Source organism: Gobius niger (assembly GCF_951799975.1).
Source record: "Gobius niger genome assembly, chromosome: 3".
Taxonomy (NCBI): domain Eukaryota; kingdom Metazoa; phylum Chordata; class Actinopteri; order Gobiiformes; family Gobiidae; genus Gobius; species Gobius niger.
Window position 1 is genome coordinate 24,247,631 of NC_136854.1, and position 12,291 is coordinate 24,259,921.

At 40.0% G+C, this 12,291-nt stretch overlaps 1 protein-coding gene across 3 annotated transcripts in view; it reads right to left on the minus strand.

Annotated features, from left to right (window-relative positions):
• Positions 1–12,291, minus strand: part of septin9b (septin 9b) — a 63,764-nt gene that overhangs the window by 32,963 nt on the left and 18,510 nt on the right. The window lies entirely within an intron of this gene.

The window sequence follows — 12,291 nt, forward strand, 5'->3', positions numbered from 1 at the left end:
AGGGGCCTCTCTGAGAAGGACAACAGACCTGAATGACCTTCAGCACATACATGAGCAGGAGGCAGAGGTCCACATTACAGAAGTGAGTACTGATGCCCACTCACACATTTCTGCTCTTTTCAGTGTCATCGTTTTTTTGTTATGAAACTTATAATTGGACACATCTAAAGCAGTTATAATTTTTATTTTAAATTTATAATCCTGACACAGGAAATGGCATATACAAAGACAGTGGAGCACAGATGATGTGGCTGGGACTAAGAACTTTGGCAAAAAGTTACATGCAGTAAGTAAAATTGTGAGCATTGTAAAAGATGCTTATTGTGCATTATACTGTACATGTATTTGATTTTTGTCTCTTTTCTGTGTAGGCTGGTCAGCAAAAGGGATGTTTCACAGCACTACAGTGAACTAAGACATCTGTGATCATGTCTGGTTCTGCTGCATGAACGTAACGCACTGGAAAGTGAACGGGTGAACAGTGAAAGGTTCAACGGCGTGAGGTCATTCTGAAAGAACGTTGGTTCAAAGAAGTACTAAAGTATGTGAAGTTTAGGTATTGTATTTACAATTTCTTTTTAAATGTAAATTATAGAAGCTTCAAAGTATGCATTATTTTTGTAGATCAACAGCACGCCTGGAGACATCTTATGTACGCCCGCAAAAGATACAGATGACTCGCCCATTATGGATACAAGAATGCAACTCTCAGCCTTCACCGTGTACACAGATCTGCAAAGAGGAATACTGATGGATGTATAATTGCATACAGTATGTACACATTTTGTAAACTATGTATCTTCATTGCTTTTCTACGATTTACTTTTTTAGCATTATTTTGTCTCTATTTCAGATACCGGAAAGTATTCAATAAAAAGTCCAGGTGCCGCAGGATTTATACAGTGAAGGTTGAGATGGACAGTTCATATATTCCAGAGCTCCAGACAATGATTGTTGCTGCACGCCGTGCAAAAGTGAGATCCTCAGACAACTGGGTTTGCTGTAAACTGACCCAACAACCCAGGAGTTACTCCAACACCAGCACATAAGGAGATGGTATGGACTCATTTACTCTTCTCACAATATTGACTATAGAAATTGCATACGTCTATGTATCCATAACATTATCCTTGTTTTTTACAGGTCAACAATTGCCACAGAAATAACATGTTTTTTTTTATATATAAATAAATAAATAGTTGTTGAAAAATATTTGACCATTGTTTGATTCTATGTGTAACCAAATGTTTCCCTGACAAGTTATGAGATGGTATTTCTGTGCATGTTTTTTTTTTAGGTAATGTGTTGCTGTGTGTGCTTTGAAATTACAAACTGTATTACATTGCATTCTTTATTCTCATGAAAACAAAGCAAAGTGACTTCAACTGAAATGTTAATTACACTCGACATGTGGCATAAATCCAATGTAGGGCCCACTAGGATCAGTGTGTCTGATTTAGTCTCTACTTGTGACACTTTAGAAATGCAGTTCACTGGAGGCTGCAGGCAGCATGTTTTTTTCAATATCAGTGGGCATTTCTGCATTGGGGTGTGTCCAGGAGGTGCAGAGTGAGAGATGATGTCAAACAGAACACCAGGGTCTTTGTCCACCGTCCTGACCTCCAGAGTCATATTCTGTATGTGCACACCAAAAGAAAGAGTAGTTTTGTTTTACTAACACATTTTATTACATTTGCTGTAAATGGTTACACAGACTTCTGAAGGGACTTACACGTTCGAAGTGTAGCCTCTGATTATGACCAGGGGCTAAATCCTCTTCACTAAGGTCTAAAGCTGGGTCTCCAACATGCTTCCACGACCCTGGCCACAGATGCTTTTGGAGATGGTCTGCTTGATGCTGCAGGTGGGGTTTATTCATCATCGGAGGATCCTCCCATTACAGAGCTTTGCAGAAGATGAAAGATAACATAATTAGAAAAAACAAAAGCAATATGGACTAAATCTGAAGTGGTCTAAAACACACCAAAAAGACGACAGGACAATAAATCGTACGCTAGCTGTTAGCATATCAAAGAAGTAAACACAATGTCGCGTGCTATAAACCATGCCAAAGGATGTCAAAACTACATGTTTACTAGTTATACCAGTTTATTTGACATTTCAGTACAAAGTTAGCTGCATAAACGTGTTATCGCCGTCAAAAACACAACGATTTTCTAACATAAAATGCATTGTTACCTTGGAAAACTCCATTGTTGACAATGTCACCGTAATGTCTCTCCTCGTCACTTCTTGGCCCATTGAACCTCGCGCGTGCACGGGAAAACAGGCGTGGCTTCCCCGACAAATCAGGAGGGGAGGGGGCGGGAGCTGGAGCCGTTTTTTTCAAAAAAGAGAGCTCTCTCTCTTTATTCCTGACAAACTCCAGACTATCACTTTAAACCGACTTAAAAGAAAGGTTGCTATTGCATGTTGGACCCAGTGAGACCTAATCCCTGACAAAAAGGTTCAAATGTGGATTTTCTGTGGTTGTTTTCCTCAAAAGCATTTTCACAAAGTTACAAGTTATCTCCGTCTGAAACGATATCAAATGGGTGAATGCAAAACTATGGAGGTTTTCCAACTTGATGAACCATTCGAATTATTAATGTAATTGTTGCCGCTGTGCTGTGTGAACCTCAATGTGGCCTCAAGCATAACAGAATGTCAAAAATATGTAACTGCTTTTCCCCAGACCAGACATTCAGAAATGCAATGTCAGATACTGTTTTTTTTAAAATCCTAAATCAAGATGTTATTGCAATTCTGCGATCTAATTGCTTAATGTGTTCCATTAAGAGTGTTCCCTTACATCACACTGCACATTATACAGCATATATCAGTTCATGTTGCGTTGTCTCGTGGGTTCTTTTGCGTGTGGTACACTAAATATACAGGCCTATGATTTCACACACGACCAAGTAGAGCTATTTACCACGCATGTTATAATGCGAGCAGCCAGCCAAGCGTTGTTTATAGCCAACCATTTAGGCAGACAGTCTCTGATTAGGAACAACACAGAAACGGCAACATGCGCTTTCCTTGTGACAAAATGGCTCTTATGTCGAAGTGCATGTGTTAAATTCAAGCTGTATCTGAAAAGAAACAAACAAATAGCAACGTACCTCTAAACATACCACATACATTAGCTCAACAAAGACACAAAAAGCAAATAAATGAATAACCACTTCTAAATTTGATCACAACAAACTAGTGAGTAGAGTTCAAGTTTCAGAGAGCAAAAGCTGCCTGTCTCAGCTATGGTTCTCCTGCTTTGTGTTTTATTATCTCAGAGTGGGAGTCCAAGGCTGCATTAGACACTTTCATCCCCAGCCAACGTCTCGTTCCCACAAGCCAGTTCAGGCTAAGGAGGTCGTATTTGCGAAGCATACTTTAAAGTGAATGAAATGATCTATCAGCAGAAAGAAAAAGAAAGAAACTGGGGTTTATAGTTGGTGCAGCTAAGAATTATCTTGTGGTAACTATGGTTAATGTCTCTGTAATGGCTGGGCCTATCCACAAAGTAAAACGGTCACAAATTTCAGTCCAGGATGTATTCATCTTGGTGAAGCTGAAATCTGGTTTTGAGTTGAGGACGTTTCGCTTCTGTTTGCAGAAGCTTCTCAAAGGACGGTCGTTCACCTGTTCTCAATAGGCCATTATAAAACGAGGACAAGGCATGACTTAGTCCCCCATCCCTGTTGAGACTGGGCTGCTGCAGCTTGACAAAAATGGCCTTAAAGTGTGTAAAAGTGGGGACAAAATTCAAAATGAGGGAATTTCAGCCATAAGATGTGGCATCCAAATCATGGACATGGTCAACGTTTGGAGATTTTCTGTTTGGAGATATCTTTCCAAAACTGTGACTCTCCCATTGAGTTGAATAGGCCCCTGCCATCCAGCTGAAATGATAACATGACCTTCCACAATGTCCCGTTTGAGAGGGCAGCAAAGAAAGAAATGGGGGAGATAGGGGAGTCATTCAGCAAAACAAGATACATTCTTAATTTCTTACTGCTGCTACACTTAAGATTTTGGATTTAAATTACAGCAGTAGAATATGCAGACAGTCTCGTCAGTACCTCATATAGCCTCAATAATAATAATAATAATAAAAAACTAAAAACAACGTTGACTCGAAATGAAAACATTTCAACACTCATAAGTGAGATTTGTGTGTTTGCTCAAACTGGGCCTCTGAATTAAACACGGCTGACTGTATTTACACATGCACTGTCAGGACAAAGCGCAGATATTTAGTGCAATGCGACCCCTTCACTGACCTCAGATCAGTATTTGTGTTCTTGGAGCTTTGTGATTACACTGCCTCGGGCTGTGGCTTCACTAAACGGCACCAGTGCTTTCAAGTGTGCTGTGTTGCACTGTATGCCGAGACTGTGCAGTGAATGTTTTTTAAGGACAGAAGCACTGGGTTACTGTGGATCACCTCCCAATTCTTGACATGGTCTGCCATTTTGTCTTGCTCTCAACTGTGTTTTTGGATCACCTCTTTGCATGATACAGCTGTGCATTTGTCTGAACTGTGTAAGCAATGTGCTGCCACTGGGGACTCGAAGATAACAACATCTGATACTGATCTGAAATGATTTTGGTTGCTTCTACCACATTTTGGATCTGTAGCTGTATCACAACAAAAGCAACAATGTAAAATCCTGCTTCAAAAATAAGTATATGGAGTGGCAGTGATTCTCGTATCCAAAGGTTGGTGGCTCTATCTCGGTTCTGAGTTTGACTGGTGCATAATTGCAGTTGTGTCCTAGGGCAACACTTCATTCATGAATGTGGAGTGCGAGTGAGTGATTAATGGCAGTCAGAAAGACCTTGGGCACAGATTGGCAGCCGCATTCGATCAGTCAGCCTAAGGATGGTTGTGGCTACATATGAGACCACAAGAACATTTTCAAAGCTTGTAAAGCTCAATAGAAGCCAATATTATCATTAATGGCACCATTCAAAACATTGTCAGCCTCCAAGCATAATTGCTAGTTAAGTAATTTTCTGGTCAAAGTTTCTTTCCAAACCCTGCCGCTTCGATAGGTATCCCAGGCAATCTTAGCCAATGAGAAGGCTTGTTACAACCAAAGAAACTCACTCTTTCATCATCTTAATGAGGGTTCGGAATTGTTTTTCCACTTTCCTGAAAAACCTAAATTCTTTGAGGCAAAAAAACTGAGTTCATGCTTGTCAATAAGGGTCAATTATTTGTTTTGCCTCTAGGGTCACACTTCATAACATGTAATATTTTGATGTGTGTTATCATTCCTACACAAAACATTCCCAGACTATGAGCTGGAAATAAGTGGCGCAGTCTAACTCCCCACATTCTATCACTTTCTCACAGCTACAGAGCACAACTCTAAACTAAAAGCAACTGGACAGAGTTTTGTTCACGGTCCACTGTCCTAACATGGCCCAGGTGCTCCTCTCTGTCACCACTTTCTCAAGGACACCGATATCTTGGAGCGTACAGCGTATCACCCCAGGACAGATGCGCTAATGGGAGATAGAGAGCAGGAAAACAAACAGAGGAGGAGGAGGGAGAAGAGAGAGCAGACCCAGAGGCACGAAACTCGATCAAGGCACAATCGTCAGCTATTGTCTACTTCAGTCGACGCGTCAGACGAGACAGCAATGAGCAAGTTAGACAGTTGTATTCCCCCCTTATGTAATGTCAACAGGCTGAAGTTATGCATGGAAATTGTCATTGCACGGTTATTGTTGTCTTTTGTGTATTTGATGGGTTACCATTAAAGCAGTACTAAGTAACTCATGCCCCTAGAGGCCATAAGCGCCACAGCAGGTGTCGTAGCATGTTTCATTTTTTTTTACTCATTAATTGTCTATGAGTAAATACTACGCTGACAGAAACGACAGAGGGAGAGAGGGATATTGTACATCCAGTTCCACAATGGAGCTAATTTTTTTCACTCAAACTTGGCTCAAAGTGGTGCTAGCCCGCATTTAGCTTTGCCCGTTAGCCTGTTAGCTTCTTCTTTGTGATTCTATTAGTGTGCATTGGTGACTCCGACCCGATGCGGGTAAAGTTGAAATTGTGGTTTTCTGGCCAGAGACACCAGGGGGTGTTGTTTTGGTCCCGATTTGTGAAAAAAAAATATATATAAATGAAAAATGGTTTTGCAAGATATTACAAAAAGCAATGGTTATACTGTATGGCAATATTCAAGACAGTTATTGAATATTGCATTGTTTTTCTGATATTGTACAGCCATAGCAAATAGAGAGGGCCTGTCCCAAATGAAGGTACAATGACAAACATAAGCCATCGTTGAATGAGGCTGCTGGTAAATTAACTTAGCTCTAGCAACTATGGGCTGTAGATTAAGATGCACATGTTGTTGCAGTGAGGTCATAGATCACAAATGTAATCGATCTGCGCAGCCAACAAAGCAGTTTGTTATTTGATCCATCACAATTCATTTGTCTTATTGTGTAATTAGCCGGCAAAGAGTGCAAGATTCATATTTCAACTCGACAAACTGTAATATTATAAGTGTGGGACTGATGAATGAGTCGACTGACAAGCACAAGCTACAGTTGTGTCTATGCCTTCCACATAAAAGGCGTTTCCAATAAGAACATCTTGCGCTGTAAACTTCAACCACATTCACAGCATGTACAAGTGCGCATGTGTAGCACTATAAATACTCTTTACTGGATCTTTAATGTCAGTGAATGCATTCTGGGTGACTTGTACATGTTTAGCTCATGACAAATAACCCCAGCACGTATCCCAGAGGAGGGAGGGGGAATCGGATAATGGCTCCACAGCTGCGAGAACGCGCGGTAATGCGAATCAGATGCCGAAAGCGCTGAGTCGTCATCAACGGCAAATGAGCAAATTAACAAAGGAGGAGATCTCAACAAATAAAGGGGTGTGTCCGACTGTAAAAAACAAACAGTGAATCCAGATGTGGAAATGAACTAGATATTGGAGTGTGGGACAATAACATAAAGATTATCAATCAGTTCATTTTTTAACTTTACCAAAGCTGTTTTTTATATATGCTAGCCTTTGATCTTTGAAGTTATAACAGAAGTAGTGGTAATATGTTATGATAGAACCAAATTAAGAACAGTCATAGCTAATAGCAGTAACTACTGTCTTAAAGTGCACAATAGCAGTAGTTATCGTGATATTAGCAGCACATGCAGTAGCGTAAACTTGACCCTTAAATTAAAGGTTAATGCTTTGTAATATCACTTCTTGCAGCACAAATATACCAAGTCTGTTTTGCAACTTAAAGCCACACCGCGTAAACTTTCCCCCAATAAACAAAATTGAAATACAAACATTTATTTTAGATAGATATTTTCATCATTGAAAAATACCTCATAAATGTACAAACAAACATGTGAGCGGCTCAGCTCTCCTGAGGCATGACTGTAACTTTATCGGGACGGTAGTGGGTACATCTCCAGCTCGTATCCATGGAGATGTGACTAAAGGCAGCAGAATTTGAGATTACACAGGTTATAGATCCACCTTCAGATCCATTCTTTGATTACCCACTGAAAAAATTGCATTTTCTGTGTCGAGCTGCTCATTAGGAGCGTGTTTTGTATTGATGGCAACAGTATAGTCCAAAATGTTAAGCAGTGCGCCTTAAAAATAGACTAAAAAAACAAATGTGCAGATTATGGTACAGTAATGTCACATAAATCTGCAAATAAAGCAATAGTCCATCGGCCTTGAACCGGCATATCATGTATCCTGTCCTTTATTTTCTGGGTCAGGCAGTAACTTAAGGGAAGAAAACATATTATTCTGCGTCATAAATTACATCCACAGATCTAGTTTATGGACAGCGTGGTTAAGGGATGTCAGCTTTCGCAGTATATCGAGTCGATGTGGTCCAACCAGGAAAACACCACTGAGTCTCACATTTGACAACACAAGGCCAAACAGAGAGTGCTACAGTTACGCCCTCTAGGATTGTACTGGCTCTAATGAAACCCTAATGGTCCACTGTCAAACATACACAGCCTCCGAGTGACCACTAACAGTGTTAAGTTCACTAAACTCTGTCTGATTTATTGTGTTGTACTGGGGTGAAAAAGTCCTGTACTCTCTGAATTTTTCACATCAGTAACACAGACTTGCAAGACTGGGTGGCACGGTAACGCAGCCATTAGCACTTGTGCTTCACAATTACAAGGTCCGGGTTCGATTCCCACCTTTCTGTGTGGAGTTTGCATCTTCTCCCCGTGTCTGCGTAGGTTTTCCCCTACCACTAAAAACATGTGCAATAGGTGATTCCTCCAGCCAGGTGTGGCCCACTGCTCCCTATGGGTCGTCCAGTCGAGGGATGGGTCAAATGCAGAGGACAAATTTCGTTGTACAGTTGATGTATAATGACAAATAAAGCACTTTTAAATGGGCCTCCCTTGACATCGTTAGTTCGAGTCTGGGCTGATAATTTGGTGAATGGCTCTACTCTTCTGTCTGATCTGGGGCCACAGAAAGAAAGAAAAAACATACGCTAAAGGCGCAATAAATACCACAACACAACAATAAAATCTTAAACTTCAGCAAAGAAACAAAAGGATATAAATAGGTGGTCAATAAACACTGTGTGAAAATGTAGATAGATAACACATTTTGTAATCATTTACCATTACTGGGATACAATAGAATACTAGTACAGAAGGCCTAAGGAGGATTGATATTTTCATCTTCCTCTGCTTCCCAGACTTGTGTAGTTATTACATGTGAGAGGGAACATACAGTCATGGACGAGTCATGGACAAGTGTTGGCACCCTTGAAATTTTTCCATTAAATTTAATACATCCCCCAGAAAGTTTTGCGCATTTGCACATGTTTTGGTATAAATCTGTTTATTTCATTTTGTTTGTTTCTGTTTTATTTGTGTGTATGAATTTGGAACAACACAAACAAGCAAAAGAAAAAAGGAAAGATAAATTTGACATACTTTCACACAACACTTAATAAACGGGTCAGACAAAATTATTGGCACCAAAATTGTGGGTGAATAACTTGTCGTTGCTCGTTAAAATGCATGGGCAATGTTAAACAAAAACAAAAATCACACCTGTAGTCAGATAAAAAGGAGACCATTGTGTGTCTGTCATACTAAGCATGGAGAACAGAGAGAGAAGAGAACTGTCAGAGGACTTGAGAACCCAAATTGTGGAAAAACATCAACAGCATCAAGGTAACAAGTATAAAACGCCAGAGATCTTATTGTACCTTTGTCCACAGTGCGCAACAAAATTAAGACGTTTTCAAGCATAGGCAATACAGCTAACCTCCCTGGACCTGGAAGACCTGCAACACAGGACAGTCTGGATGGTGGATAAGCAGCCTCAAACAACTTCTACAGAGATTCAAGCTGCCCCACAGGCTCACAATACATTGGTTTTGTTGAGAACGTCGACATTTGAATGAGATTTAAGGAAACATTTCATGGGTGCCAACAAGCAAAGGTCTGTGCTCTTTGGCTGCTTATCAGTTGAGCAGCAGTGACGACAACCGTAAAACTAAACTACAAGTACAATCTCTTGATGTATAAAGTCAAAATGTCATATAACCCTTTAAACTTTAGAGAGCAAGTTGCCCTGGCTTCAGGCCTCAGCCTCTGACATCTAAAGCCCTCGCCTCTTTGATCGTCCTCGTGCACAGACTGATTTACAGCAATGTGTGGGTAAGGTACAGCGAAAACCCTGCATTCCACTTAGCACCTGTTAACACACCACAGTTTATTTAAGCCCTCATACTCAGGGAATGTGGAGGAGACCAGTGATGCAGAGACACAACTTTATCTGCTATTTGACTCCAGAAAGTACAGGAATTACATTTGTGAGATGGTTGTATGAATTATAGAGTCTGGAGCCATGAGCATGTTTTCACAGGGCCATTTGTCACAACAACACAACATGCAATGTGCCAATACAGGAAGTAGAACATGATGATGCAGCACAGGAAGATATGTAACTTTGACTGTGTGTGGAAATAGGGAAAACGCAAAATTTTACAATTCACTTATGTCACAAAAAAGTAGGTAATTCACAACACCAGCATTAGGATAACTAAAAGACAAAAGATGAAAATGATAATCCAAAAGTGATTGGAAAGACAAACGCTACATCTCCGAAACCATTGGTTTCATCCAACCAATATTAATGATTTTCAGCCTGTGTGAACAAAATACACAAACAATAGGCCGTGTTAATTCTTGTCCAGTCAGTTAAAAAAGAGCATACATAGAGCATAAATATTGCTCTTATTTTCATGTAGCATATCCTTCATTTTAATTCAGCGTTGTTTAAAAACACATTCACATATAGCGACTATAATCTTGATTTCACAGGCTATACATCACTTTATATTGATGTGAATACAAGGGAACATATGTAATGCGTCTGCGATATCTCAGCCAAGTTTAGAGAAAATGCCCCCTTGTTTGCTTTATTCCTTTCAATAATAATTTGTGCTGTCTGTCAACACACTTTTGTGGAGAATAACATGGCACCTGTTAGCAGACGAGACGATTGTTCCAAAGGGCTTGAAATGCAGTTTATATTGGCGTGCTCACACGCTGCCTCTGAACAGCAAAGTCTAAATATGAGCTTACTGCATGTCCAGTGACTCATGCCATTTTGGCTGCATCATATTCTGTCTTTTTTTTAATAAATGTGTACAATTTCCATTCTATTTCCATTTATTATTCATGACTGATTTGTAAAACACGCACACCAATGACCTAAAAGCAAACATCGCAGTCTTTCCCACTGTGCTGTTCCCATTATGATAATAAAAAAGGCAGTGCGATGTAGTGGAAAACATTATCGTATGCGGTAAAATGAGGATTAGGTCACTGCAGTGTCATCATTATGACTAAAGCAATATGAATGTGAGAGAAATATATTTGAACGGACGTGTTTTGATACAATGAGGAATTCGGGCTTTATGTGGTTGAAAGAATCCATGCTTTAACACTAAATTAGATGAGTATTGTGTGTGATGCCCTTCCTGACAGCTCCCAAATTTAGCTAGACTTGGAGGTGAGACAAAGATGATGAGCTTTCTGTCGCAATGAGCCACATGCTAACTTAGAATGAGAGAGAGTGTCTACTTCAATAACCAGCGCATCAAAAATAAATGTTAATACATTTTTTTTTTAAAAAGCTCTCACAGTCATATTAACATGGTCTGTTTGTGCCACAGACACTTGAGACCTGCACAAATCAGCCACACTGTAGCATCACCAACACAGTAAAAATGTTCAGAAGGAAGAAGTTGCATGAATCTGATTGCATTCACAAGACTATACATATTTGACAGGACTTTAAATTGAAAGCTTAGGACTTCACTTGGACTTGTGGGCCACTGCCTTGGACTGGCAAAACAAGGACTTGTTCTCACCTCTGTCAATAACTAAAAGACATAATCCAGTCTGAGCGAGATGCATTAACTATCTGTTCCACTGTAGACAAAGGTTCCTCACTCGTCATCGATACATGGTGTGTTGGGACGTTTGGCAGCAGGCCAGTCCAGTGGAAGGGTTATCTCAGGGGTCCCCAACTAAATCAGCTCGAGGTCCGCAAACTTTTCCAATTCTTTTTTAATTCAGCCTTAGAAATTAACTATATTGAGAGGATGAAAACCCCAAAGCCTTTCCATCCCCCAATGGGTTCCGGACTAAAGCATCTGGAAGTCCGGATCTGGACCCAGATTCGCCAGTTGGGGACCCCTGGTTTAACTTTAACTCCATTTTATAAAAAACTACTCTCAACTTGTTCAAAAACAAATCTCTATTGTTTATTGAGTTTCAGTATCAATGACTTTTTACTCTGTTTACGGTTTACTCTGAGCTCGTTAACAGACTGATCTGACCTGAGCTGTTCCTCACATGCATTAGCTTGAAGCCAAGTAAGAATGACGGCTTAAGAAAGTTTTGTCTTCGATGGAAATCTGCAGTATTACTGCGAGCTTACACAAATACTAATATTTTATAATACATTATTCCATTTGACACATTCCAGTTACAGTCTTTCAGCACTAACTTAAAACCTTGGTGGGCGATTAGCGGAGCATTGAGCATTCAGTTTACCTGGCAGCTAATGGAACAATTTGGAATAAAAATACATAACTTTTTTTCACCATGAGCCACTTTTATGTAATAGAAAGAGCTACTTATATTTTGAGGATGCTTGAGTGACTATGGGACAGGCGGAGTGGAAAGTCTTATATCATCTCATAGCATGTTATCTTTTTAGACCCATGAAGC